Raw genomic sequence first — 27,301 nt, forward strand, 5'->3', positions numbered from 1 at the left:
ACCGCGTGTTCTCCGGCCACGTCTACGCCCCCGCGCCCCTTTTGAGCCCCGCCCCTGCTCGCCCACCTCTCCTCTCTCATTTGTGCCCTCTGCCCAACCCTCTCGCCCTCTCTCTCGCTCTACCCACGCGTGCAGGAGCTCCACCACCGCCCACCATCGACCGCTGCCTGTTCTGTGGCCGCCGTCGCGCCCATGCCCCGTCCAGTGCCACGGTGAGCTTCGCCTTACTGTCAGCTGCTCGAGACACCCTTCGGTGTGCCCTTTCCCTCTCTACTGCGTCCGGTCCATGCTCACCGGAGCAATCTTCGCGCAGCCGGTGCCCCGCTGCCATCGCCCCATCGAGTCTCTGCTCCTCCGTCGTTGCTTCGCGACACCATCGCTTCCCCTCAAGGTGAGCAACCCGCCCGTGCCCTTAATTTGGTCATCACCGCTCTGTAGCTCGCGCGATTGCTCGCCGGAGCAATCCAGCGCCGCCGTTAGCCCGCCCCGCCGTGGTCTGCACTCTCTATTGCCTCCGCGCCAGCGTGAAGGCCATAGCCGAGTCCGCCAGACTGCACTGATTGCGCCCAGGCTAGTCCCCGAGCCTCTAGTGCCCCGCCGTGGCCAGCCTTCTCATCTCCGGCGAGCTCTCGCCGCGGGACCGAGCGGCGCCACTGTGCCTAAGTCCGCCCCTGATCGTTAGATCCCGATCGTTTATCTGAGATCGGACAGTTTAGATCTAACTCGAGCGGATCTAATCCTAGCCCTCCGATCTGGATCTGACCGCCCATCTCTCTTCCCCCTCACCCGCGTCTCTGCCTCTGGGCCCAGCTAGTTGGTCCCCCTGTCTCGCTGACGCCCTGGCCCCGCCTGTCAGCCGCGCGCGTGCCCGTGCGATCTAATCTGGCCCGCTGATCTCTGATTCGATGGCTAAGATTACCCCGTACCCCTTTCGCGTGTGAGTTTTGCTTAAGGCCCCCTGGTTTTAGGAAATCAACCCGCCGTCCTCTGTTTAGCACATAGGTCCCTGGGTTTCTTTGAATAGCCCTCTAGACTTTTATTTAATCACAGATTTAGCCTTAATTTCATCTTTCAAACTTTAAAACTTGTGTATTTCATATCTTTTTCATATGAACTCCAAATTTAGTGGTTCAAATTGCAAAATTTTCACAAGATTATTCTCTGTTCAAATAAAATATGACCAACTGTATACTTTATTTTTACACTTAGAATATAGGATTAATGTATATGTTAATTTATTTATTTAATGAAATAAATAAAAGTAGAATCCTAGGAGTTAAAGTATATTTAAACTTGTGAGATTAGTGTTATGCATTACATGGATTCATTGTTGGTTTAACCTTAGGTCTTAATGACATAAATAGAATTAGTTATGTAATTATGGATAACACTTAAAGGATAATCAAATTCCTAAATAAGAGTAGTTCATCTTATAATTTAATCTTTTCCTATTTAATTACTACTTAGCCATTTTTGAACTATGTTCCAGACACTTAGAGAGTAATCAATCCCCCCAATTAGGATTAGTCCATTTTATAACTTGATCTCATTCCCCTGTACTTAATACTATACATTTTTGAGTTGTGTTCCAATGTTTGTACATGTTTGGTGTGATGTTCATTTGTACTTTCCAAATGTATTGAATGTATGCTCGCTTTACTTAGACAACAAGCAGCTCGTGGTTCCTGAGTGTGTTGCCGAAGATCTCTCTGAGCAACAATATCGTGAAGGCAAGTGTCCTCAGACCTATCATGTCCTACTTTACTTTATAATTCACTGTCCCACATTACATTATTGAAACTTAAGGATTGACTAGTATGTATTTACCTTACCCTTGTCTACCTTTTTGGGTTAATCATGGTTAGCTTATGCTATTGCTTTAACTTAATCAATGATCATGATGTGATTATTTATGATACGATGATGTTATCCCGATGAGCTTCTTGTGATTCTTTTAGGGGGCTCAGGCTGTTTCCTGAGTGCCTCTCCGTAAGGACCTGTTTGGGGGAGTGACAACCCGGGATAACAGTGCAACCATGAGGGTGGAATGGGACGCCCTTAGCTGATTAATTAGAGCAACCAGAGGAGTAGTTGGCTTCGCCGTAGGGCCGTCAATGGGGTCTGGGCACAGTACTTGCTCTGCCGAGGCTGGTTGCAGAGGTTCTTTTGATTTGGTTTTGTTAGTAACCCTTTCTTTGGGGAGATGTACTGTGTTTATCAAACTGGAGAAACCTAACGGGCGGCTATGACCTCTGGGAAATCTTTGTAAAGGCTACGTAGTGAGACCCTGCTAGGTCACCTTGGTAGTGATCAATGGGGAGGCTAGAACCCTAGGTAGAATGGGAATCACGGCTTGTGGGTAAAGTGTGCAACCTCTGCAGAGTGTTAGAACACTGGTATATCAGCCAAGCTCAAGGTTAAGAGCAGCCTTGGGATCCTCTTCGATTAGAAGAACTTTGATTACATTTATGATGATGATTAGCGATGATGGTTATAATTTTGATCTCTGGTATTTTCTCTTGGAGGGAGTACTTCTGGGAAATAACTGGGTTTATTACTAAAATTTGGCTCTATTTATATAATAAAATTTGACCAACTAAAGCAACTGCTTAACCTTAACTCCACATACAGCTAGACTGCTTTAGCCAAACGGGACATTTGCTGACTACGTTGATGTGTACTCACCCTTGCTTTACAAACCACCCCACCCAGGTTGTCCCCACTGTACTCAGTGCTCAGGAGGTGAAGTTGGCAACATGGAGGACTTTGAAGAGTTCCAGGACTATGACGAGTTTTTAGTTTACTTTAGAGGCAAACCCCCAGTTAGCTGCCTGTGTAGGCTTATCTTCTACGTTTCGTTATTCCGCACCTTGATAATATTGTTGAACCCCATGGATATGTATTAGACTCTATGGATGTCTTAGACATCTTGATGTAATTAAATACATTTACGTTATTTAATTCAAGCATTGTGTGATGATGCCCAACTATGTAATCGTTGTGTACGTGGGTTCTGATCCTGGCACGTACATGGTTCGCATTCATTTTACCTTCCAAAACCAGGTGTGACATGCGGTGTCAGTGGCGTGTGGCCTGACCAATGGCCCCCACGCGCGAGTGAAGCAAGGCGCAGTGCGCGCGGGTGGATAACTAGGCTGGCACATGGATTTGGGAAGTGGGGCCGAAATAGGTCTCCGCGGCCCATTTAGATTGGAACTCTTTTTTTCCATTTCCTATTGTGTTTTATTTGAATTCCCTTTGCCAACTTCAAAATTTCTATTTCAATTCAAACTTGTGGTACATCTGTACTTAAATTGAATATTCTTATTTTATCATACCCAAAATGTGACAAAGTTATTCATTTATAGATTTATTTTATATTATAGGATATTTCTCTCTTTCCTTCTTCTTTCTTTTCTTCTTAATTCAAATTCAAATCAAACCAAGTTTTAAATTCTAAATTTCAAATTTATGCACAAGCTAAGCTCCATCATGGGATGCAAGTAAAATTTTATCTATTGGTACCCATCTTATTTAAATATATGCTCTCATGTGTGAAAAAAATAGGTAAATAATTCACCCAATAATCAAAGGGACATTCATATTATTTACTCAATTTAATTAAGACCATCTATTTTAATCACATAAAATGATGTTTATTATTTACTTAGAAAAACAATATCTATATAACCTTTAATTTAATTTAGATTCTTTAGAGAATATTTCTTAAATGTATATTCAAGTTTGAAGTACATACAAAGATAAATGCTTATTACCTAGCTTCTTTAGGAGAAGTGAAGATTATTTTGGTTCCAACATTTTTAAATTTCTATTTCAAGCTCAAACCTGTTGAAACTTTCTATTTTGAATTTCTCATTCTCACATATAAACTTAATGTGAATATATGTTCTATTGTTTATAATATTATTATTCATTCTTTTCCCCATTATTTATTTATGAAAAGGTCTTAAATAATTTCATTAAATATTTCTTTCCTCAATTTTCAATACTCAAGTATAATTTGATTTTACTATTTCATTTCTTCATATTTTAATTTTATTATTATTATATTTTTTTCTTATACACATTTTGGGTCTTACACCTCTGCAGTATGCTCTAGTGGCTCATACATTTCCATCATTCCAGAGGCTGCTTGACAAGGCCCTAGCTATTGAACACAAGCGTGTTCAGCTGGGAGGGCTGAAGATGAAGGCTATATCCTAGGGTCAGGGAAGCAACATCGTTGGTCCTCGTTATGTTCCACCCTAGGGTACACCATTTCGCACTGGAGGATGCCAGCGCCCAGCCCAGCACTCACCTCAGGGGACTCCACCGACTCGTCAGGCTGCACCCACTAGCACCACGACAAAATTTTCAGGACAGAGTGCAGGCACTACTTGCTACAAGTGTGGGAAGACTGGACACTATGCAAATGTTTGCCCACAGAGGATTGCTACCACCCCTGTTTAGAACAAACAATAGACTCTAGGATCTGGCAAGGGATTCTCTATTGCCAGGGTTAATCAGGTCAGCTCTGAAGCTACTGCTGAAGGAGCTGACATTGCACTTGGTATGTTTTATATTAATGCAATTCCTGCAACAATATTATTTGATTCTAGTGCTACACATTCCTTTATGTCTGCTCGATATGTCAACAAAAATGAGTTACCACCGAAAAATATGAAAACACCAATGATAGTAATTACATCTAAAGGGCCTGTTGAGGCAAGTTATATGACACATAAATTGACATTAACAATTGTGGGAAGAGAATTCTGGGCTACCGCTATAATATTAGAGGCAAGCAGTATAGATCTGATCCTTGGTATGTCATGGCTAAGAAATGCAAAGGCCATTATACAATGTGGTAGGGGTACTGTATAATTCACCAACCCTAAAAGAGAAAGTTTTCAAGTTGAAATTGCAGTAACTACTTCTACCAAACGTGTGACATTCTTTATAGATGAGGAGTTTGTTGGTGACAACATCCATGTGGTTAGGGATTTTCCAGAGGTCTTTCTAGAGGAGTTACCAGGGATGCCACCAGATAGGGAAGTTGAGTTTGTCATTGATCTCTTACCTGGGACTTGCTCCTATTTCTAAACGGCCATACAGGATATCCGTAGAAGAGCTAAAAAAACTTAAGAAGCAGTTAACAGAGTTATAGGAGGCTGGGTACATTCGTCCGAGTTCCTCGCCTTGGGGAGCACCGGTTCTGTTTGTACAGAAGATGGGTGGATCACAAAGGATGTGTGTGGATTATAGATCCATTAATGATGTTACTATGAAGAATAAGTATCCATTACCCCGCATTGAGGATTTATTTGATCAGATGAGAGGTGCTAGGGTATTCTCGAAGATTGATCTCCGATCGGGTTACCATCAAATGAAGATTAGGCCTTCTGATATTCCCATGACGGCTTTCTCAACCCGATATGGTTTATATGAGTTCACAGTTATGTCATTTGGACTAGCTAATGCATCAACCTATTTTATGAATTTGATGAATAAGGTGTTCATGGAGTATCTGGACAGATTCATTGTAGTATTCATGATGATATTCTTATTTATTCCAAGAGTGATAGTGATCATGAGGAACATCTGAGATTGGTGCTACAAAAGCTACAGGATAATCAACTCTATGCTAAGTACAGTAAATGTGAGTTCTAGATTGATGAGGTGCCATTCCTTGGACATATCATTTCTAATGGTGGGATATCAGTGGACCCTGCTAAAGTCAAGGAGATAATGGCGTGGAGCATACCCACTACAGTTACAGAGATTCGGAGTTTCTTGGGACTTGCAGGATATTATCGGAGATTTATTGAAGGGTTCTCCAAGATTGCTAAGCCTATGACCTCACTTCTGGAAAAGGGGAGAAGTTTAAGTGGGATGAGAAGTGCCAAGATAGCTTTGATCAATTAAAGTTGAGATTGATCTCACCCCTAGTGTTGGTTAGGCCAGATCTACAAAAGGGATTTGCCATTTATTGTGATGCATGCAGCCAAGGCTTGGGATGTGTGCTTATGCAAGAAGGACACGTGATTGCTTACGCGTCTCGTCAGTTGCGGAAACATGTGTTGAACTATCCCACTCATGACTTAGAACTGACAGTCGTAGTGCATGCGCTCAAAATATGGAGGCATTATATCATGGGAACCAAGTGCCAAGTGTACAAATCATAAGAGTTTCAAGTATATATTCACTCAGAAGGATCTCAACCTTAGGCAACACCGTTGGTTAGAGCTTATTAAGGATTATGGTTTGGAGATTCACTATCACCCGGGTAAGGCAAATCTAGTTGCAGATGCCTTGAGTCAGAAGGAACACGTCCATGTAGCTATTGTTGCCTAGATACCCAATGAGATTGTTGAGGATTTTAGGAGACTTAACCTGGGAATAGTTGCACATACTGAAGGAGTCACTATTGATGTGGAATGTACCTTGGAGCAAGAAATTCGTAAAGGTTAGATTAGTGATGCCAAAATTCAAGAGATCAAGGATCTGATTACGGAAGGTAGAGGTCCAGAATTCACGGAGGATGAGCAAGGCTTAGTATGGTTCAAGAACCGGATATGTGTTCGTGAGATTGATAGCCTTCGTGAGACTATATTGAAGGAAGCCCATGATTCTGACTACTCTATTCATCCTGGTAGCACTAAGATGTATCAGGATTTGAAGCAAAAGTACTTGTGGTATGGGCTGAAGAGAGATGTGGCTGCACAGGTGGCTATGTGCAATGTGTGTCAAAGAGTTAAGGCTGAACACCAAAGGCCAGCTGGACTACTACACCCATTGAAGATACCCGAGTGGAAGTGGGAAGAGATTGGCATGGATTTCATTACTGGATTGCCTCACACCCCAAAAGGATATGATTCTATATGGGTAGTTATGGACGGATTGACCAAAGTGGCTCATTTCATTCTGGTCAAGACTAATTATAAAGGCTATCAGCTGGCAGATTTATATATGGCTCGGATTGTGTGTTTACACGGAGTACCAAAGAAAATCGTGTCTGATTGAGGTTCACAGTTTACCTCAAGATTATGGAGAAGCTTCCATGAGAATATGAATACAAAGTTGAACTTTAGTACAGCCTATCACCCTCAGACTGATGGACAGACCGAAAGGACTAATCAAGTATTGGAAGATATGTTGAGAGCTTGTGCCCTTCAGCATGGAGGAAGTTGGGACAAGAGTCTACCTTATGCTGAATTTTTATATAATAATAGTTATCAGGTCAGTCTGAAGATGTCACCATTCGAGGCTTTATATGGCAGGAAGTGCAGAACTCCTCTATATTGGGATCAGACTGGAGAAAGACAATTCTTTGGGCCTGAACTTATTCAAGAAGCCGAAGAACAAGTCCGTATAATCCGGGAGAATTGAGGGTAGCTCAGACCAGGAAAAAGAGCTACGTTGATAACAGAAGAAGGCCACTGGAGTTTGAGGAAGGTGATCATGTGTACCTCAAGGTGTCACCACTTCGTGGAATGAGGATATTTAAAGTTAAGGACAAATTATCCCCTCGCTTTATTGGACCATTCAGAGTTTTTAGACGAGTTGGGGAGATGGCTTATCAACTCGAGCTACCTGATAATCTATCTGATGTGCATAATGTATTCCATGTATCTCAACTTAAGAAGTGTCTCCGTGTCCCTGAGGAACAGCTACCCATGGAGGAGCTCAGTGTCCAGGGAGATTTGACTTATACATAATATCCTATCAAGATTCTTGATACTTTGACTCAAGTTACCAGAAACAAAGTGATAAAGATGTGCAAAGTGCAATGGAGTCACCATGGAGAAGATGAAGCTACTTGGGAGAGAGAAGAAGAGCTTCAAATAGAATTTCCCCATCTTTTCCCTAGTCCTTCCTAAATCTCGAGGATGAGATTCTTGTTAAGGGGGGTAGGATTTGTAATACCCAAAGTATGTATATATATGAGAATATAGTTGATTTCCTTATATGGTTTGCCCCCATTTATTTGAGCATGAGAATAGCCACATTCAAAAATGAATAATTACACAAATGACACATAAGTAACCTATGCATCATGTTGGAGTTTATATGTGTGTGCATTTGATAATAATAATAATAATGAAGACATTAATAGAAATTCAATAATGTTCAAATTTAAATTTAGGATCCAAATTATAATTAGAATGTGGAGGAAGAGAAGGAAAATACTATAACATATAGAGAAAATAAATATATAAATAAAGAAACTGTTTTAGACCAGTATTTGAATTTGTATATTTACTAAAGGTGAAACTAACAACAAATTTTGGAATTCAAAATTTTGAAATCAATTGGAAAGGGAAAATCAGAAAAAATAAAATAAAATAAAATGAGAGGATGACCGCGTGGGCCGAATTCCCCTCAGTCGGCCCACCAGACATGTCCTTCCGCGCAGCCCAAGATGGCCATGACGCCGACATCCAGGTTCCGCCGATCAGCCGTAACCCCCGCGTTTCACTGTCTGGTGGGACCGCCAACTCTACGGGCTCTCCTAGGCCGCTGAGGTCTGGGGCCCGCATGTCAGGGTGGGTCGTCGTCAACAACTCGCCCGAGCTTCGTGCGGGTGATGGCCAGTGGACCAGCGCAAAATCCGCGTGTGCCGTGACGATTCTTCCCCTGAGCCTATAGGAAATTGGGCTGCGGTTCTTCCCTCTCCCCTTTCCCCAAATACGCTAGCCTTTAGACCTTTGAATAGCACCGCGAGCGCCTCACCGCAGACAAGAAAGAGAGCATAGCGCCGCCGTGCGAGGATTCCGTCCAACTGACGATTTGGTCCTTCGATCGAGACTGGGGTGGCTCCACGACATTGTGGGGGTGGTTGTGCGCCTCGTGTCGGTTAAGATCGGCAAAACAGGAGCCTGGAATCTCTCATCGGAGCTGGCTTAAGCCTTTCGCCGTGACTTGCCGCTGTACTGCCGCCTCGCGCCCTCTCAGTCGGTGAGTACCCATCCCATTCTATCGCCCTGATCTTATAGAATAGTAGTGTAAGTTATTTGCAGAATTGCGGCAGAAATCGGGCGGACGCCCTACTCCGGCGATGGTGCCGCCGCGTCCAGGTCCTGGCGCCGCCGTGGGCATCGTCAGGTTGGGGAGACGACCCTGTCCACCTATCTGTTAACGGACGGTGCTGATTAGTTTGGGACCTGCCGATACCGGAATGTGGTCCGGGCCGTTAGATTTCGATCCCACGAACACGGATAGATCTAAGCTGATTAAATCTGGGCCATTGCACTCGGATCCAACGGCCGAGATACTCTACTGCTTCATTTGTCTGTGACCTAGTTTGATATGTAGGATTTGAATCCGACGACCAGCGGTGAAACCCCCTCCACAATCTAATCTGTACCGCCAGTTTCTAATCCAACGGTGGAGAAACATCCGTACCCCTTCAGCCTCAGCAGTTTTAATAAAGAACCCCTCTGTTATTTTAGATTCAACCCGCAATCCACATGACTGTTCACTGAGTCTTAGGCAACTTGCGCAAAGACCCCTGTCCTTCTCTATTTTAATGTGCCCAGTGCTGAGAGTTAGAAAAATCAGAGAAACAAATACAGAAATTGATTTTTAATGTATAAATAATTGCTAGAACTTGTATAAATCATAGAAAAATCATATGAACTCTAAATTTATCCATTCCAGTTTCTAAAATTTTGTAATATTATTGTTTATTACCTAGAGTCTCTGTTTTGACATGATACCAGTAATAAAAATTTATTTCTCAATTAATCATATATGAAGCACATAAAACCTTTGGAAATTCATAATTTAAAATCTATAACTCCAAAATTAATGATTCATGTTCCTAGGATCTTATTTTAATGTGTAGATTATTATTATGTATTTTGTTTACATGTTTGGTGTGATATTAATTTCTCCTTTATACTGTGCTTGTTTGTATTGTGGCGAGTAGAAGAGCATGTGACTGAGGATCCTGGTGCCTAGCAGATAGAAGTTGCTGAGCAGGAGCTCATCGAAGGCAACTTGTGCCCTTGACCACTTTTTACCCAATAATATTCTTTAATATCACTTATTCATGGATAGGTTTAATTTTGAGGGGACCCAATAGGTCACCCTAGTCTGTTTATCCTTTTTACCTTGTTTACCCTTGAATCCTTTGGGTAGTTATGCTATTGCTTTACATGGTTTTGGGTTAATATTTCATTATATCCATGTTCCATTTATTCTGTTATGTTATTTATGTTCATGTCAAGATCATTATATTATTTTAATTGGAACATGGAGCTTAACTTAAGAAACACGTGCCACCACAAGGGTGGAATGGGACGCCCTTGGCTGACTAATTAGGAAAGCTAGTGGAAGACTTCCTTACCCGAAAGGGGCAAGGGCAGTAGGGGAGTTGCATGCAGGGAGGTTCTCGGGTTGATTTTGCTGCGATGGCGGTCACACGAGGGATTCTTGCAAGTGCTCTTCCCATAAACTGTAGCGGGTTTTCGGAAGCTAGTGGAACTTTGTAAAGGCCCCGTAGTGTTACTCTGCCTCGCTTCCCTGGTAGAGGTGTATGGGATTCATGACCCCTTGGTAGATGGGTAACATGACTTGTGGGTATAGGGTATAACCTCTGCAGAGTGTAACATTGGTATACTATCCGAGCTCACGGTCAAGAGCAGCTCAGGACTCTCGCATGATTAATTTATGGAACTAAATTCAATTTGTCATTGCATGAGATTATTTATTAATTTTGTTATATTATTATTATTATGGTTTGGTATTTACTTACATCTAGTAATTGCTAATCAAAATTTGACCAACTTTAAAAGCAATGCTCAGCTTTAACCATTCTCTTTGTTAAGCCTTACACTTCACATGACCTCCCACATTTGGCGAGTTCATGCACATTATCCCCCACAACTTGTTGAGCGATGAACATATGTGAGCTCACCCTTGCTGTCTCACACCCCCCACAGATGAAGTACAGGTGGTTCAAGAGGAGCCACAAAACGAGGAGTTCGATTTGATCTAGGTGGCATCTCCTAGTTGACTTATTGGCACCAAGGATGGACCTTAGTTCGTTGTATATTTATCTTTTATTTTGTAAGACTTCTGCTATGTAATAAGTACTCTGATTATAATGTGACATTCATCTCTATACACTCTGTTATTATATGTGTTGTCTTCTTTGGCGCATATATGAGATGCACCCGGCTTTGTCCCTTAAATCCGGGTGTGACATTATTTCTATAGAACTTCTTTTTCTCCTTCCCATTTTAGTCTTAATCCTGGTCATTCTCATTATTGAGACATTGAGCAATAAAATGACCAGACTCATCGCACTTGAAGCATGAATGCTTTCCCCTAGATTTATTCTTGTTGGGGTAGTCCTTGCGTCCCTTCAAAGTGGTCTTGAAGCACTTGATTACAAGAGCCATTTCTTTCTCAATAAGGCCGACCGCCTCAACTTGCGCCACCTTATTGGGGAGCGCCTCCTTGTAACGGGTTTGAGTGCAATGAGTTGCGGCTCGTACTGAGGGAGAGGTCTGTTGGCGATGTCATTGGCGTACCTTGCTTCTTTTACCATCATGCGCCCGCTTACAAACTTACCAAGAATTTCTTGGGGTGACATTTTGGTATACATGGGGTTCTCACGAATAAGATTAACAAGATGAGGATAAATAACAGTAAATGACCTTAACATGAGGCGCAAGACGTCATGATCCGTCCATATTGTACTTCCATAGCTTCAGATTTTGTTCACTGGGTTCTTGAGCCTGTTATACGTATCAGTTGGCTCATCGCCCCTCTTCATGGCTAACCTCCCCACCTCGCCTTTCACCAACTCCATCTTGGTTACCATTGTGGCGACATTTCCCTCATGAGCGATTTTGAGGGTGTCCCATACTTCCTTGGCATTGTCCAAGCCACTAACCTTGTTGTATTCATCCCTACATAGAGATGCTAAAAGAACAGTAGTAGCCTAAGCATTTTATGAATTTGTTCATGAATGAATATAGCATTATCATTACTATCAAAATGCATTACATTATCCACTACTTCCCAAATGCTAGGATGAAGAGAAAATAGATGACACACATTTTATGACTCCAAAAAGAATAATCTTCCCCATCAAAGTGTGGGGGCTTGCCAAGAGGAATAGACAATAAAAGAGCATTGGAGTTGTACGGAATGCGGGAATAATCAAAAGAGTAATTTTAGTTAACCGTCTTTTTCCTTGAAGAAGAGTCGTCGTCATCCTCCGGTGTAGATGAGGAGGCATCGCTGTCGTAGTAGACTATCTTCTTGATGCACCTCTTCTTCTTCCTATCCTTCTTGTTGTTGTTTGAGCCTAAGTTGATGGGCTCCCTTTGGCTCATTGTTGTTGACGGTCTCCTCCTTGTCGTCGACCACAATCCCCTTACCCTTAGGATCCTTCTCTTCAGGCAGTTAGTCACTTGATAAAGAGAACGACTCCAATACCAATTAAGAGCACCTAAAGTGGGTGAACAGGTGATCCTGCAAAATTAACTCTAAACAACACAAACTTGGTTTATACAAAGTGTTAGTGACAAATAAAACCAAGTTAGGATGATAAGAGAGAAGAAAGGAGAACTTTTCACTTGATTTCTCCTTTAAGATGAGTATTAAACTTATGAGTAATGTTGCAAGTGAGAAAGAACTCAAGAAGATTGTAATCACAATAAGTTAAAATAGACAAAAGACACAGTGATTTTTTCATGGTTCGGCCAATTCCTACTCCAGGTTGTGGTGACCTCTTTTGGTCAAGGGTTGCGCTTAACCACTCTCAAGTGATCCAAGGATCAAACTTGAGTGCCACAGTTGTCTTTCTTATATAAATATCCCATTGTGAGGAATCTCCACAAATTGAAGTCTCTCACATCTTACACAAATGATTACAATCAAATTCATAGTAAAGAGGGGAGTAGAGACGCACACAAGAGCATAACGCAGCAATAACACACACACACAAGCAAAAAAGACAGCGCACAAATCAAAATGATAGAGTCACAACTCAAGAACACGCTCAAATCTCTCTCACACAAATAAATAGCATGGTCGCAGAGGTTCGGAGTTGTGGTATGCTCAAAGTATGCTTGGGTAATAGCTCCATGCGCCTAGGGGTTCCTTTTATAGCCCCAAGGGTCCTAGGAGTCGTCTTCTACTCCATATGGAAGCTCCACAACCTTCCTGTCTGCGTGTGGACCGAACTGTCCGGTGTACACCGGATAGTGTACAGTTGCTAATTTGTTTCCTTTCCTGGCGAAGTCGACCATTGCCGACCTTGAACGCCATTGGTCACTTGGCACACCGAATAGTCCGGTGGTGCACTGGACAGTCCAGTGCAGCCTGGCAACCATTGGCGCAGACGCGCGGCTAACACACCGGACCATCCAATGAATTATAGCCGGCAAAGTCCTCGCCAATCTCGAGAGTGACTAGTTTGGCCGGCTGACCAGTCTGGCCACTAGACTATCCGTTGCACACCAGACAGTCCGGTGAGGCCCAAACTGGCCCAATTTTGGCCAAACTTTTAGTCAAACATATTTTCTTCAAATTGGCTCGACTTGAGAAGTTTTATAGCTTTTAGATGAACATAGTTAGCAACTAAAATAATTGACTAAGTGCTAGAGTCATACCTTTGTTCCTTCAATTCAATAGGATTTGCAATATGCTCCAAATCAAGCCCAAAATGCACTTTTGATATTTCTTAGTTTGCTTTACAATTACCTATGCTCATGCTTCTTAGTAGGAGTTGTTAGTTCATAGTAATGTATTGAGAATATAATCACCAAAAAACAACTAGAAATGGCCCAAGGGCACATTTCCCTTTCAAAACTCGACAGTCCTTTGAAGTTATCTGGTGTACATGCAAACCATCTGAGACTAGTTTAGTGAAGATTGGTGCAAGTGGGTCCGATAATTTGGTTGGGCTATGACAAATATCTTCCCACCAGCACTAAGACAAAAACAATCTATACCTTTAGCACAAATAGGACACGTCAATCTACCATGCACGCTCCACCTAAAGAAATTACCATACGCCAAAAAATCATGAACCGAGAACAGATACGCAACCCAGAGATTGAATTTCTGCTTCTTGAAGTAGTCATAGGCTTTCACTCCTTCCCATAACTTCTTCAACTCTTCAATCAATGGTTGAAGCATCACATTGAGGCGTACGCCAAGATGCCTGGGCCTATTTATAACAAGACCTAGGAACATAAACTCATATTTCATGCAAATAGTAGGAGGAAGGTTGTACGGGGTGGCAAAGATAGACCAACATTAGTAGGACACAACGATCGCATTGAAAGGCATGAAACCATTAGTTGCCAAGATGATATGAACATTTCTTGCTTCGCTGGCAAAGTCTGGATCAAAGGTGTCAAGATACTTCCATGCATCACCATCTGACGGGTGCACCATTAACCCATCTTGTTTGTTTGTATGATCTTTATGCCACCTCATGTGCATGTGGTCTCCCTCAAGAGAAACATACGCTCACTCTAGGAGAGAGAGGCATGTACCGAAGTTGTTTATGTGCAACATTTATCACCACCTTCTCCCATCTTCGTTTACAAGCTCCATGTACCTCGACTTGTCACATTTTAAGCAATTGTCTTATCTACCATGTTCTTTCCAAAAGAGCATGTAGTTATCCTAGCAAACATCAATCTTCTCATACTCCATACTGATACCTTCAAGCAATTTCTCGAAGTGGTACATGTATTTAGGCATCTTGTGACATGTAAGAAGAACCTCGCTAATCAAATCCATGAGCTCTTTGCAACAATTGATTGAGAATGAAAACTTGGACTTGATTGCATCAGCCGGGTCATGAATTTGAGAATGGTCACATTGGTGTGGCCATGAAGATGCTCTTCTGATGATTTGAGCAAGTCGGAGAACTTCTAAACCTTTGGTGTAGGTGAATCACAATGACCTAGGTCCAATTCAGGTTGAAGATCTATAAGACCAGTGAGGCGAGCAGAGGGGGTGAATGGGAGCCACTAAAAATTCTCGACTTGCGAGCACACAACTTTGATCCCAAAATTCAACCTAGAAACCCTCTAGGGACTTAGAGTAGTAGATCAGAGTACAATACAAGCCAGTGTCATTTGTATGTACCAAAAACCTTAAGAACTGTAGACCAAACATCCTAGGAAAAATAGAGTCAAAAGCACAAGGAATTAGGCGCGGCAGTGCCACGCACATGGGCGACAGTGTCGGGCATCAAAAAAATACTCATAACAATCTCAAACTTCACAGAAAGTTTTTGTGGGGCAGAGATGTTTACTGGTGAAGTATGAACCTAAGCAAAACAAAAATCAAAGTGCAGATCAAATCTTGAGAGTGATGGGGGTTTTGTTGGGGTTTTCTCGAAACGAACTCAAAGGGATCTCAACATGGATCACGACCACTGTAAGGGCAAATGTAGTTATCCAAAGAGACTATCTCCTCCTAAACCAATCCCCAATAGCACCCATGTCTCAAGAATTCAAAGGTTCTCCACAAATCCATAATATACAGAAAGGGAAGAACACAAGATCGAAACAACTCCAAATTCCAGCAAGGATGCAAAACTGAGATGGAGAAGTGACCAAAAGTTGTGGGCCATACCGGCGTCCCTTCCTTAGATTGAACTTGTAGACCACAAACACAGTCAATAGTTACAAAATTGTTGTAGATTCCTCATCTCAACTGGTGACTACCTAGAGAGGAAACTAGGAATTCTAAACAAGTGCTCCAAACAAAATGGCTGCCAAGAGATAGCTGTAACAACAACCCTATGCCTCTATTTATATAGGGTTATTACCTTTCCTAAACTACCGCTATTTACATAGAGTCTATCCACTCCGCTAAAAGTAAAATAGACCAACTCCTAGGTTATCGATCCAACGATCACACGCTCCGCACAAAGTTACATCACCTTGACGCACCCTCCGCTGTGACACCACGTGCCACCACCAGTTCCCTCCAGAACTGCCATCGCCGAGTTTTGAGGCCCAAACTCAGCAAAACCCGTCATCCATAATGCTGGGTGGTTTTAAGGCCCAAACCACCAAAATCGTCGTGAGTATCGCACCACGTGCGCGTCCACCACGTCCTAAACACGTGTCCCGCTAGTCCTCGACTACGCTGTTAACACGGCCTGCTCCATCATGTCCTCGCGCGAGTGTGTGTCCCAGGTGTCAGCCACCATGGCTAGTCACCCGGCCGCTCCGATTCGTCAGCCAATACCCAGCACTCATCCTTCACCGCTCCCGGTCCATCAGCATGAGCCCACATGACCATCACCTCAACCATCGACCATCGTCCTTGTGCTCCACATTTGCGCACCACAAGCCGATCGACATGGTTGCACAACATAATATCACACTCTAGTTAGTACACTTACTACCCTAAAGTTCTACCCGTTGACAATCACTCATCATCAACCCAAACCACAAGGGACAAGTCAACCATGTGTTAGCAAGATCCTCAATCATCGAACCCATCCTACCAACATCTTCACCGTTATCAACTTCTACTTGTGCCGCTCGTTCATGACGTGACTCCCCATGGAGATACTAGACCTTATAGCCTGGCATGAAACCATTCGAGCACATGTGTCGTGTGACCTGACTCTTATCATGGCTCGTCATATTTCTGCAAATGTTGCTTGGACACCTAATATTATCTATTTGTGAAAAAGCATCTTCATAGTCCAGAAACTCTTGAGTGTTGGGAAACCATTCACGTGAGTGGTACCCACCCATCTTGAAGCCTTCATACATCCAATCACGACAATCACTCATTATTGCAGTTGTATACGAGTAAGAAGTTTGCATGAGACTTTCACGTTTCTACACATCACGACCTACATCTATAGGTAATTCATAAGTCCAATACTCACCCAAGTATGACCGATGGAGTGTGGTATTTGTGACCACCATGATGTGCTCGAATGAAATTTTGGCAGCATAACCCCGCTGCTCTCCACTGTAGCCCAGTTGTTTGGTGAGAACAACAAGATTGCGCATCCGAAATTTCGTATGAGCACATCATGGTGGTCACAAATACCACACTCCATCGGTCATCCTGAGGCTGTCCAGAAAGGGGACAATTTTAGACCGTCACACATCACATGCTACATACATGTGATGCATAGCGGTCCAGAATGGGTGGCACATAGTTTTCGAAACCCTAATCATGTAATGATCCGATTAAAGTAAGTAGTAAAACAAGATTAAAGGAAGTAATGCAAGAATGTAAATGAGGCATAAAGATAATATCCTAATATACCAATAATTCTTCCAACTAAGGTTTTAAAGTTGATCTTAGCATTTTAGCATGTTATTAGTATTAGCATATATAGAAAACTATAAAAATATAATAAATGGCTTATATTCGACTAGTCACAACTAGTATACTAGTCAGTAACTACAAGACACGACTCGACTCGAAAACATTGATCCCAACAATAAACTCCACTAATGAAATCAAATATTCTTTCACCGAGCTAGCTAGCTACTAATAACCATTATGAATTAATAATATTAAATTGCTTGTACCACATTAGAGTTAACTTCTGTCGGCCATAAAAAACCAACAAAAATTAAGAACATTTTCTATGTTACCTGCCTAATTTTGCTTCTAAACATGCTCATAATACTTATTATTTGCAAAGGAGGAGAGTAGACACCTATGCGATGTCGCACGTGCTACAAGTGTGATGGGCGTGTCGGTGATGTCGGGCAGAGTAGGGGCGCAACGCTCTAGCTAGTCACACAGGGACATGGCATTGAGCGGGATAGGGCCTTGGCGCTAGCGCAGGCTCGCATGGTGGTAGGTGCTCAGAGTCAGCCCGCGATGGCGTGAGAGCAGGGACACCATGGTGTGGGAAGTTCAAGCAGTGACGACATGTGAGCTCCGACGAACTACAACAGGGGCTCAACGACTGGACCGAGCGCATCGCGGGGAGGCGCCAGGGAGGCGGTGTAGTGCCGGGCTCATCACGGGGAGGTGGCACTCGGTCGTGGAGTTGTCGGGTAGGCTTGATCGAAAGGTGGTGCTTGGCTGGCTAGGAGGCATCGAGTGGGGCTAGCTCGATGGAGACCGGGCGCTTCGTTGGGGAGGCGTCGGGCAGGGGCGGACCGGGCGTGCGAGGCATAGTCGAGGAGGCGGTGGCCAGCGACAGAGACGGGGGTGGTTCCCGACGGGGGATACAGCGTGGGAGCGTGACGTGGCTAACAAAGAGTGCGGCTTCTAGTGTATATAGAGAGGTGCATGCACATACTGCGTGTCGGATGAGCCCTAAAATTAATAACTCCTATCGACCATTTGACCGAGCCGACACGTGTTAGGCAACCCACATTGGTTGTACTTAGAACTGACAGGAATAATACAAACCCACATAGGATGTGGGCTAGCCGACGGACGTTATTTAATTCCCGGCAGTCCGGCCAAAAACCGACATGAGTTATTTAGGTCGGCGGGAATTTTCTAGATTCTTGTTATGGGACTCTCTATAGGACTCGGTCCTGTATTCACTAGACCCTCTACAATGAACACGTTGGTATCGGGATTTTGGCAAAAAATCACCGGACACTCTACAGGACTCGGTCCTGTGCACCGGACCTTCTTCAAAAACTAGTCCTGTGAGCACCAGACCTTCTACAAGAACTGGTCTTTTGTGCACTGGACCTTTTACCGGACTTGGTCCGGTGCACCAGACCACCTAGGTCCAACGACTAGCCCTAGTAGAGAAGGAAACAACCAACCAGAATCCTGCGGAGGCAGACAACACATTGGAGGTCCGGTGTGCACCAGACCTGTCTGGTGCGCCCGCGGATAGAACGGTTTCCAGATTTATTTACAATGGCTATGGGATGCCTTGGGGCTATAAATAGGCCCTCTCACGACCTCAACCAGTACACCAATGCAACATACAAGTGAAGAATCATTGTGCAACAGTTCTTTATCTCTCTGTTGTGTTATTCTCTATATATCAGGTGTTTGGCACAGTTATAAGCCAAACGAGAGAGGAGAAGTGCTGTTGTGAGCAAGTGTGATCTAGAGCAAGTAGTGCTACTCTACCAGAGTGCTGCTAGGAGTTGTAAACAGCCGTGACTCTGTTGTAACCATAATTGATATAGTGGAAGACTCGGTTTGTCACATGGTGACAAACTTGAGCAAAAGTGGAAGGAGTTAAAATAGACTCCAAGCTAGGTTGGCTAAATCCAACATGGATGTAGGCAAGCATTTCAGGCTGGGTCGAACCATGTGATAAATCTCTATGTCTCCCTCTCTCTTTTTGTTTCTTGTTTTGCTCTGATTTTCACTTCTCTACTTATCGTTGGTATAAGCTGTTCTTGAAGTGCATGATCTTTGGAGACGGGGACTAGTATTCTGTTGTGATCTACTTGATCTAATCATCATTCGTTGTGATCCATACTTCGAGTAGAGTAAGAAAGTTCTAGTTTTGTATTTAATTTATTCGCTTATTCACCGCCTCTCTAGGTGACATCCAGATCTATGTTCCCTGCAAAGGGAACTTACACATTCCAAACTCAACAACATCCCAAATGCAATGGTGAAGTGCATATAAGTGAATTCTTATTTTGACACTCCGCCATGAATAATCTTCACCATCAAATTGTGGTGGTTTGCCTAATGGGACCGAAAATACTTGAGTGTGTTTAGGAATGCAAGGATAACAAAAGGGGATTTGGTTAACCGGCTTGCGCTCTTGTCTCTTGGAAGATGTCGATTCGGCACTAGACGTCAAAGGCGATGAAGAGTCAGTCTCCTTTGTTGCCATTTTTCTTGTGCGTCTTGGAGGAGCCTTGAGATTCTCCTTTCTTCTCCTTGTGCTTATCCTCTATAAGCCCCTTTTTTCCGACGACATCTTGGTTCCCAAAGGTTCGAGCTTTCCTCCCAAGGGTACTTTCTCTTCAGGCTTTTTCTCTCGAGGGTGCCTTCCCTTTCTTGGCGACTTCTCCCGGCATCACTTCGAGTTGTTATACTCTATTGAAGTGTCGGGCTTCGATACCAATTGAAATTCGCCTAGAGGGGGTGAATAGACGAAACCTTAAATTTAGAACTTTAAACACAAACTTTATCCCCGGTTAGGCATTAGAACGAGAATATAAATAATCGGGGTGAGGGAGAGAGAGTTCTTGCACAAGTTGCTCAAATGATTGTGGAATTTCTTTTGGGAGCAACTTAATTGATATAAAATCAATCGCAAGCAAGAGAACTAGAGAGAGGGGAGTGGATTAAATAAATCACAATCAAGGATAAAAAACAAAGAACATAGGCGATTTGTTTTCTGAGGTTTGATTCTGAAGAACCTACTCCCCATTGAGTCCACTAAGGATAGGTCTCTTTCAACCCTTACTGTTGAGGGCTTACTCTGCTGAAGGTCCACATAAAACCTTCACTTTAGCATAAACAAATGTGTTTTAGGTGCACGGCTAATAGCGGACAAAGCTAGCCCTCGGCCGAAGTATTACTCAGAACTACCAAAGCAATGCGAAGGGAAGCTCCGTTTAGCACGTATGAACGACAAGGAAGAAACCTGAAGTTGCAAGCTTCGAAAGAGGCTTTCAGGTGCGAAGTGGTGAAGCAGACAGAGTCTAAGACTTGTGCAGCAAGAAAGAAAAAGAAAAAGACAATGATGTTCATGTACCGTCTGTAGATTGTATGTGTAAACTTTATGGGCATGTTTGTAATTTTCCACGAAGTTGTTCATCTTCATTATAAATAGGTGAACAGTATCCTACGTAAATTCACCTTTAGAGGGCCACAACTTCATGTTTCTTAGCCTTCGAAGAACCTTCGCGCCACCTTCTGTAAGGGAGCCGAAGATATGTTTGTAAACTTATTTGATACGAAGGAAGATGTAATAAAAATGCTAAGGCATATGGGATGAGTTTTTGTACTTTATCACTTGTTTTCATGACACTTAATATTCCTTTGTTCATACTTCTCCCAAGAACCTTCGTCCTCAGGTTGTTGCTTTAGATAAGTAACAACATGGGGACAAAGGTTCATTCCTCTAACTTGTGTTGCATTGTTTATGATGCCATGAAGCAATCAAAAACAAGTGACCAACACTTTTCCTCTCTCAGATGGTCACTTAGACCGGTTGAGTGTTCTTCTTAATCTCGAGGGATCGGTCTAGTGCACTAGCTGCTAAAATCCAAGTCTCGTCCTTCTCTACGTACATGGTCTGGTGTACCACTAGACTGGTCCGGTGCACCAGATAGAAGACCAAACCTTGCAAACTTGTCCAATTCTTCTTCAAATGAATTTGACTGGTCTTGACGATGTTCCTATGACTTAGACAAACATATGTAGTGCTAGTCTAACCAGTGTAAGTCATGGATCTTGTACATTTTATTTTTTTTCTAACTCATAATGCTTGGCTAAAACTAGCTCCAAAAGAGTGATTTGTTGAATCTAAGCTATCCAACCACTTTAGATGAATTAAATGGGTTCCTAGGGATGTTTAGAACTTATCCAAAGTATAGAACTACTTCTAGTTCATCCATTCCAAGTTTCCCCCCTTTTGGTTGTATTTGAGCTATTCCTGACTTAGAAACTAAGTTGTTGATCTTACGAACCTGTGAATCAAAGACTTGGCAAACTAGTTAGTCTGTATGGTTGTGATAGTCATCAAGCATCAAAATCCATATAAAAATGGTTTGAGGTTATTTCCCTTTCAGTAATGTTTGGGCATCAGACATAGGACGATTCATTTTACCCTTAGGGCAAGCATAAAGGTAGAATATGACCAATAGGCTAGAACTCCCACTAGAACCAAAAAGGAAGGGGAGCTAGGAGATCATGATGCCTAATTGAGTTATGAGCTTATAATCTTCTTCACCTTTGTATTCGTTAATCGATGCATAGCAAAAGAACATAGGGTATTACGCACATTGTGGTCAAAACCTCTCTAAACTACCGATGTGTTGGTTCTTGGTCGTGTCTAGATTCAACATATTGCATGCTTACACCTCACTCCCTATAAACTCTTCTTTTCGGTACTTTACATACCACAGTATCTGTCCACGGTGATCATAGGACTATGAACTTCTATGATAAGTTATTTTCTTAGTCTTAGTTTTTTAAGTTATTTCATTGTGATATGTAAAAAAACCATGTAATCATAAGTGGCACATGAGGCAAATGAAAACTTTATTTAGCTCCTCTTGCCTTTGGGTATTTTTGTCTTTTCATAGTTTTTTTGACATCATTAGTAGCAATTGTCTACAGAATGGTGTGCAGAGAAGAAAGTTTCAATCTATAACAACTATTGTTGATGGAATGGCACATTTGGAAAAAAAAGTTTCCACCAATAACACATATGACACCTCGATTTTTAATTGCTTGTGAACAATAATAGACTTTTACAAGACTCAAACCAATCCTAAATTTGACTCTTCTCACGCGACGAGCCATGTCGGTCGTGTCCTAAGGCTATCTTCAGTGGTATTCTATATCCCTCCTCTATATATATTGTTTACAGACTCATCTAAAATATTCTTTATTCAATATCTTATTCCTCTTCAACATTGTCCTTTATCTCATTCTATATATGTGAAAGATCTATATTAGAGACGTATTTTGTTCTAGATTTTTTACATACTTATTTGTTATACTCTCAAATGTTTTACACATATTTCAGTTTTATTGAATATATTATTTAAAATATAAAATAGATAAAGGAGAGAAAACTATGTATAATCTAAGTGCTAATCATCACCCACATCTATTTACAGTTTTTATGGATATTAAATATGATTGTATCGTTGCAACGCACGAATATCTGACTATATGTATGTGACTACAATACTGGTTAATTGTATTTGTGAGATATTTCTTTAGTAGTTTGTGAGATATAGAGCGGAAAGTTGGGTCGTATCGTGCTGGCCCGTCCTGGCCCGATCGTGCTTCGGGCTAACTTTTTTAGGCCGACACAACACGAAATAATTTCGAACTGGACCATGCCATGCCTAGATATTAAAATCTAGGCCCGACCCGGCCCGAAGCACAGTGGGCCAATGATCGTGCCGTGTTGGCCCAAGCACGACACAAAATTTTTATATATATCTAAAAATGCATCCTTAAAATATTTTTAACTTTGTTATAGACTAAAAATCATATTAGAAAGAGAAATCGATGTTTTCTATAACTCTTGTGAAGAGATAAAAAATATTGGAGCATGAAATAATCATTTAAACACTAGTTTTCTAATTCATGTCGTGCCAGCCCAAGCATGACCCATCTAGTCGTGCCATGTCGCCCATCATGCCTAAGTTTGAGGCACGACATGACTCACTGAGATATTCTTTAATCATTCACGAATTTATAAATCTCTACTACTTATTAAGGCAGCAACGGGTAGGTTGTCATTCCTGGTTCTGGCATTCCCATTCTCCGTCCTCTCTCACGCGCTGGCTATCGTTCCCAATCCCTTCATTTCTCATTCCCCGTTCTCTCTCTCGCACCCACTGCCATTCTCATTTCCTCTCTTTTATATTCCCATGGTTTTGCTACCAGCCGATAAAATGGCCAAAAAAGGGACACCTATAGGGATCAAACTCTGACCAACACACAACAAACACAACCTGCCCCTTCTAACCAATAGCACTATTGTTCTTTCTTGTTATACAAAGGAGCTTCATCTATTTCTAGGCTTTCTCAAAACCATCATTCCTCTATGCCTCGTAGTCAACGATGCAGAACCACTGGCTCCCTCTCAGTCATGTGTCCGTCCGTCCCTCCACGATCTCCACTCGCTCCTCTCCCCAGTCACCCAGCTCGGCACGGGAAGGTGGAACTGGCAGTGGTGGTGCGTGTGGTGTCAGCAACAGCGCGACTCGCTCCGTCTACCACCATTTCCCACCTCGTCGATGATCTCGTAGTTGTGACACACATGGCGAGCGAGACCATTTCTGATGTACTATGCTTCACCCTAAACCCTAGCACCTCCTCCCTCTCCTCCCCCCTTCTCGATCGCTCCTCCCACTTGGTGTCCGCGACGGCGCATGCCTCTGGGGTAGTTTCTCGACGACACGGGTGTGGGGGTAGGTGAGCCCCACACCGCGTGGTACCCCGGCGTTGACCTAGACATTGCCATGAAGGAGCGGGATCAAATCCCTCCATTACTTCTCCACACGTGCACACCTCCGCCTCGCCCAACCACTGCCTCACTCGCGTCCGCCATTCGCCATACCCGAGAGCTATTATCTGGTCCAATCTGACAGATCTCTTCAAGCACGCCTGAGATTTCAGGTCTGACACTTTGATTTCCTCAGCCTTGCCTATGTGATTTTTGCATCCCCCTAATTTTGGTCTTGGTTGCTTGTTCATGCAAGTCTAAGTGATCTATGTGACATTTTTTAGTGAGGGATCGTCCGTTTCGAGTTTGGTGTGCCGAGCGACGCTAGATCCGTCCACTTTTCTAGCTCTATGATCATATCCATTTTTTTTCAGATAGAGCAACCAACAACTGTAACACCCTGAATTTGGGGTTATAAAAATTTCTTGCTAACTATCCACCAAATTCAGGTGTTATCTTTTGTCTCTCTCTCTTTAGACTCTCTCTCCCTTTCTTTTGAATAGAATTAAGTTAATTAGGAGATGGATTAATTATTTACTTTGTCAAAACCTATGGGAGTCATGAATTATTGCATCATGCTGAGCCTAAGTTTTTTTTGAATTGATGCACATGTTTGAAATGGTTTGGAATTTAGATTAGATTTGAATTTGAATTGATTTCAATGGAGAAAATAAAAGGAAAATGAATTAGAAATTTGGAAGGAAATAGAAAAGCCAAAGGAGCCCAGCCCCCCCACCCCCATTCCGGCCTTTCGGCCCATTTGGCCCGCAACCGCGCGCCTGCCTCACCCCTTCCCCGCTCTCGCCGCCTGGTGGGCCTGCCCTGTCGGCACAACTGCGTGCCCGAGCGCACCTCTTGGCTCTCGTTGCCATGTGGGACCCGCTTACTAGGCGCTTCGCTCGCACGTACCGGCTTATGGATGGGCCCCGCCTGTCAGCTCTCCCCCCTTTCATCGCCGCAACCGCGCCCCTGCGCCTGTCGTGCCCACATCCGCGAGGATCGTGGCCACGATCGCGAGCTGAGGCATAAATTCCCCGTCCCCTCCCCGACGGGCATCTCCTCCCCCTGCTCGTCTCATTGCGCCACATTTCCCTGCCAATTCTTCTCCCTTGCGCCCGCAGTGCCATGCCAAAGTTCGTCGAGGACCACCGTCGTCCGCTCAATTGCTGAGCCTCGAGACCACCTCCATCGTCGCATGTGCACTTGTCGCGCTCAGGCACCGCCGCCCTTCCATTGAGCTACTCGGCCGAGCTCCACCGAGGGTGAGAGCCGCCAATTTTGTTTCCCCTCTTTCTCTCCTTCGCCCGTTCTCCCCTCCCTTCTCTATCGTCGCCGGTATGCGCCTGGGGATGTGCCACGCCAAAGAGGCGAGCTCCCCGAGCAATCCCTGCCGATCGACTCGCCCTCGACCCTCACCTTTTGCTGATTCATGTCGTGGCGCTCCGCGCCGTGCGCGTGCGGGAGTGAAAGGGAAATAGGGTTAACCATTTCCCACAATTAATTTTGGTGGTTGAATGCCCAACATAAATATATGGACTAACTAGTTTGATCTAGAATACATATTCTACAGGTGCATAAAGGTTCAACACAAACCAATAAATATTCAAGTTAGGGATCCAAATTCAAAGGAGCAAAGAAACCAAGTGTGTTGTGGTCTGGCGCACCGGACTATCCGGTGTGCCACCAAACAGTGTCCAGTACACCAGGTCCGCACAGGACTAAACCAACCACTCTCAGGTTTCAGAAGGCGCACTCCGCTATAATTCACCGGATTGTCCGGTGTGCCACCGGACAATGAACAGGACCTGTCCGGTGTGGCACCGGACTGTCCAGTGCCATAAGAAGACAACGACGCCAACGTTCGATTGCTCCTGAACCCTAATGGTTGGGTGACATGGCGGCGCACCGGACAGCCTACAGTGCCTGTCCGGTGGCGCACCGGACTGTCCGGTGCGCCCATCGCCAACAGCCTTCCCAATGGCTTATTGGTGGTTGAGGGCTATAAATACCCCCAAACCACCACAACTCCAAGCATCCAAGTCTTCTAAAGTTTTCATTCAATACAAGAGCTAGTGCATTCACTCCTAGACACAAATCAAAAGATCAAATCCTCTCTAAGTCCCAAACTTATTCCAACGACCTAGTGACTTGAGAGAGAGTGTTTGTTCGTGTTCTTTGCGCTCTTGTTGCTTGGATCACTTTCTTCCTTCCTCATTCTTGTTCCCAAGAGACTTGTAATCAAAGCAAGATACACCAAGTGTGTGGTGGTCCTTGCGGGGTCTAAGTGACCCGTTTGATTAAGGAGAAAGCTCACTCGGTCTAACTGATCGTTTGAGAGAGGGAAAGGGGTGAAAGAGACCAGGTCTTTGTGACCACCTCAACGGGGATTAGGTTCTTTGGAACCGAACCTCGGTAAAACAAATCACCATGTTCTTTCGCTTGTTTTCCATTTGATTTGTTTTCCCTCTCTCTTGGACTTTATTTAAGTTCTAACGCTAACCCCGTCTTGTAGTGTGTGCTTAAGTTTATAAATTTCAGATTCCTCCTATTCACCCCCCTTTAGGCGACTTTCAATTGGTATCAGAGCCCGGTCCTTCATTAGAGTCTAACAACTCGAAGTGATGTCGGGAGATCACGCCAAGAGGGAGATCGTGACCGGTGACAAGCCCGCAAGCTCGGGGAGAACCCTTTCGAGGGAGTCCGACCACAAGCATAAGGAGGAATCCTATTCCTCCAACATGATGCGTCGGAAGGGTGACAAGAAGAAGATGAAGAAGGTGGTCTACTACGAGACCGACTCTTCGTCCCCCTCCACGTCTTCAAGCTCCGACTCGTCCGTCGCTTCTAAGCGCCATGAGCGCAAGAAGTATAGTAAGATGCCACTTCGTTATCCCCGTATTTCAAAGCGCGCTCCTTTACTTTCCGTTCCCTTAGGCAAACCACCATATTTTGATGGTGAAGATTATTGTATGTGGAGTGATAAAATGAGACATCATCTAACCTCACTCCACGCAAGCATTTGGGATATTGTTGAGTTTGGAGCGCATGTACCTAAGGTGGGGGACGAGGGTTATGACTCGGACGAGATCACCCAAATTAGGCATTTTAACTCCCAAGCCACAACTATACTCCTCGCCTCCTTGTGTCGAGAGGAGTATAATAAGGTGCAAAGGTTAAAAAGTGCCAAAAAAATTT

Source organism: Zea mays, chromosome 7 (assembly GCF_902167145.1).
Source record: "Zea mays cultivar B73 chromosome 7, Zm-B73-REFERENCE-NAM-5.0, whole genome shotgun sequence".
In the NCBI taxonomy this organism is placed as follows: domain Eukaryota; kingdom Viridiplantae; phylum Streptophyta; class Magnoliopsida; order Poales; family Poaceae; genus Zea; species Zea mays.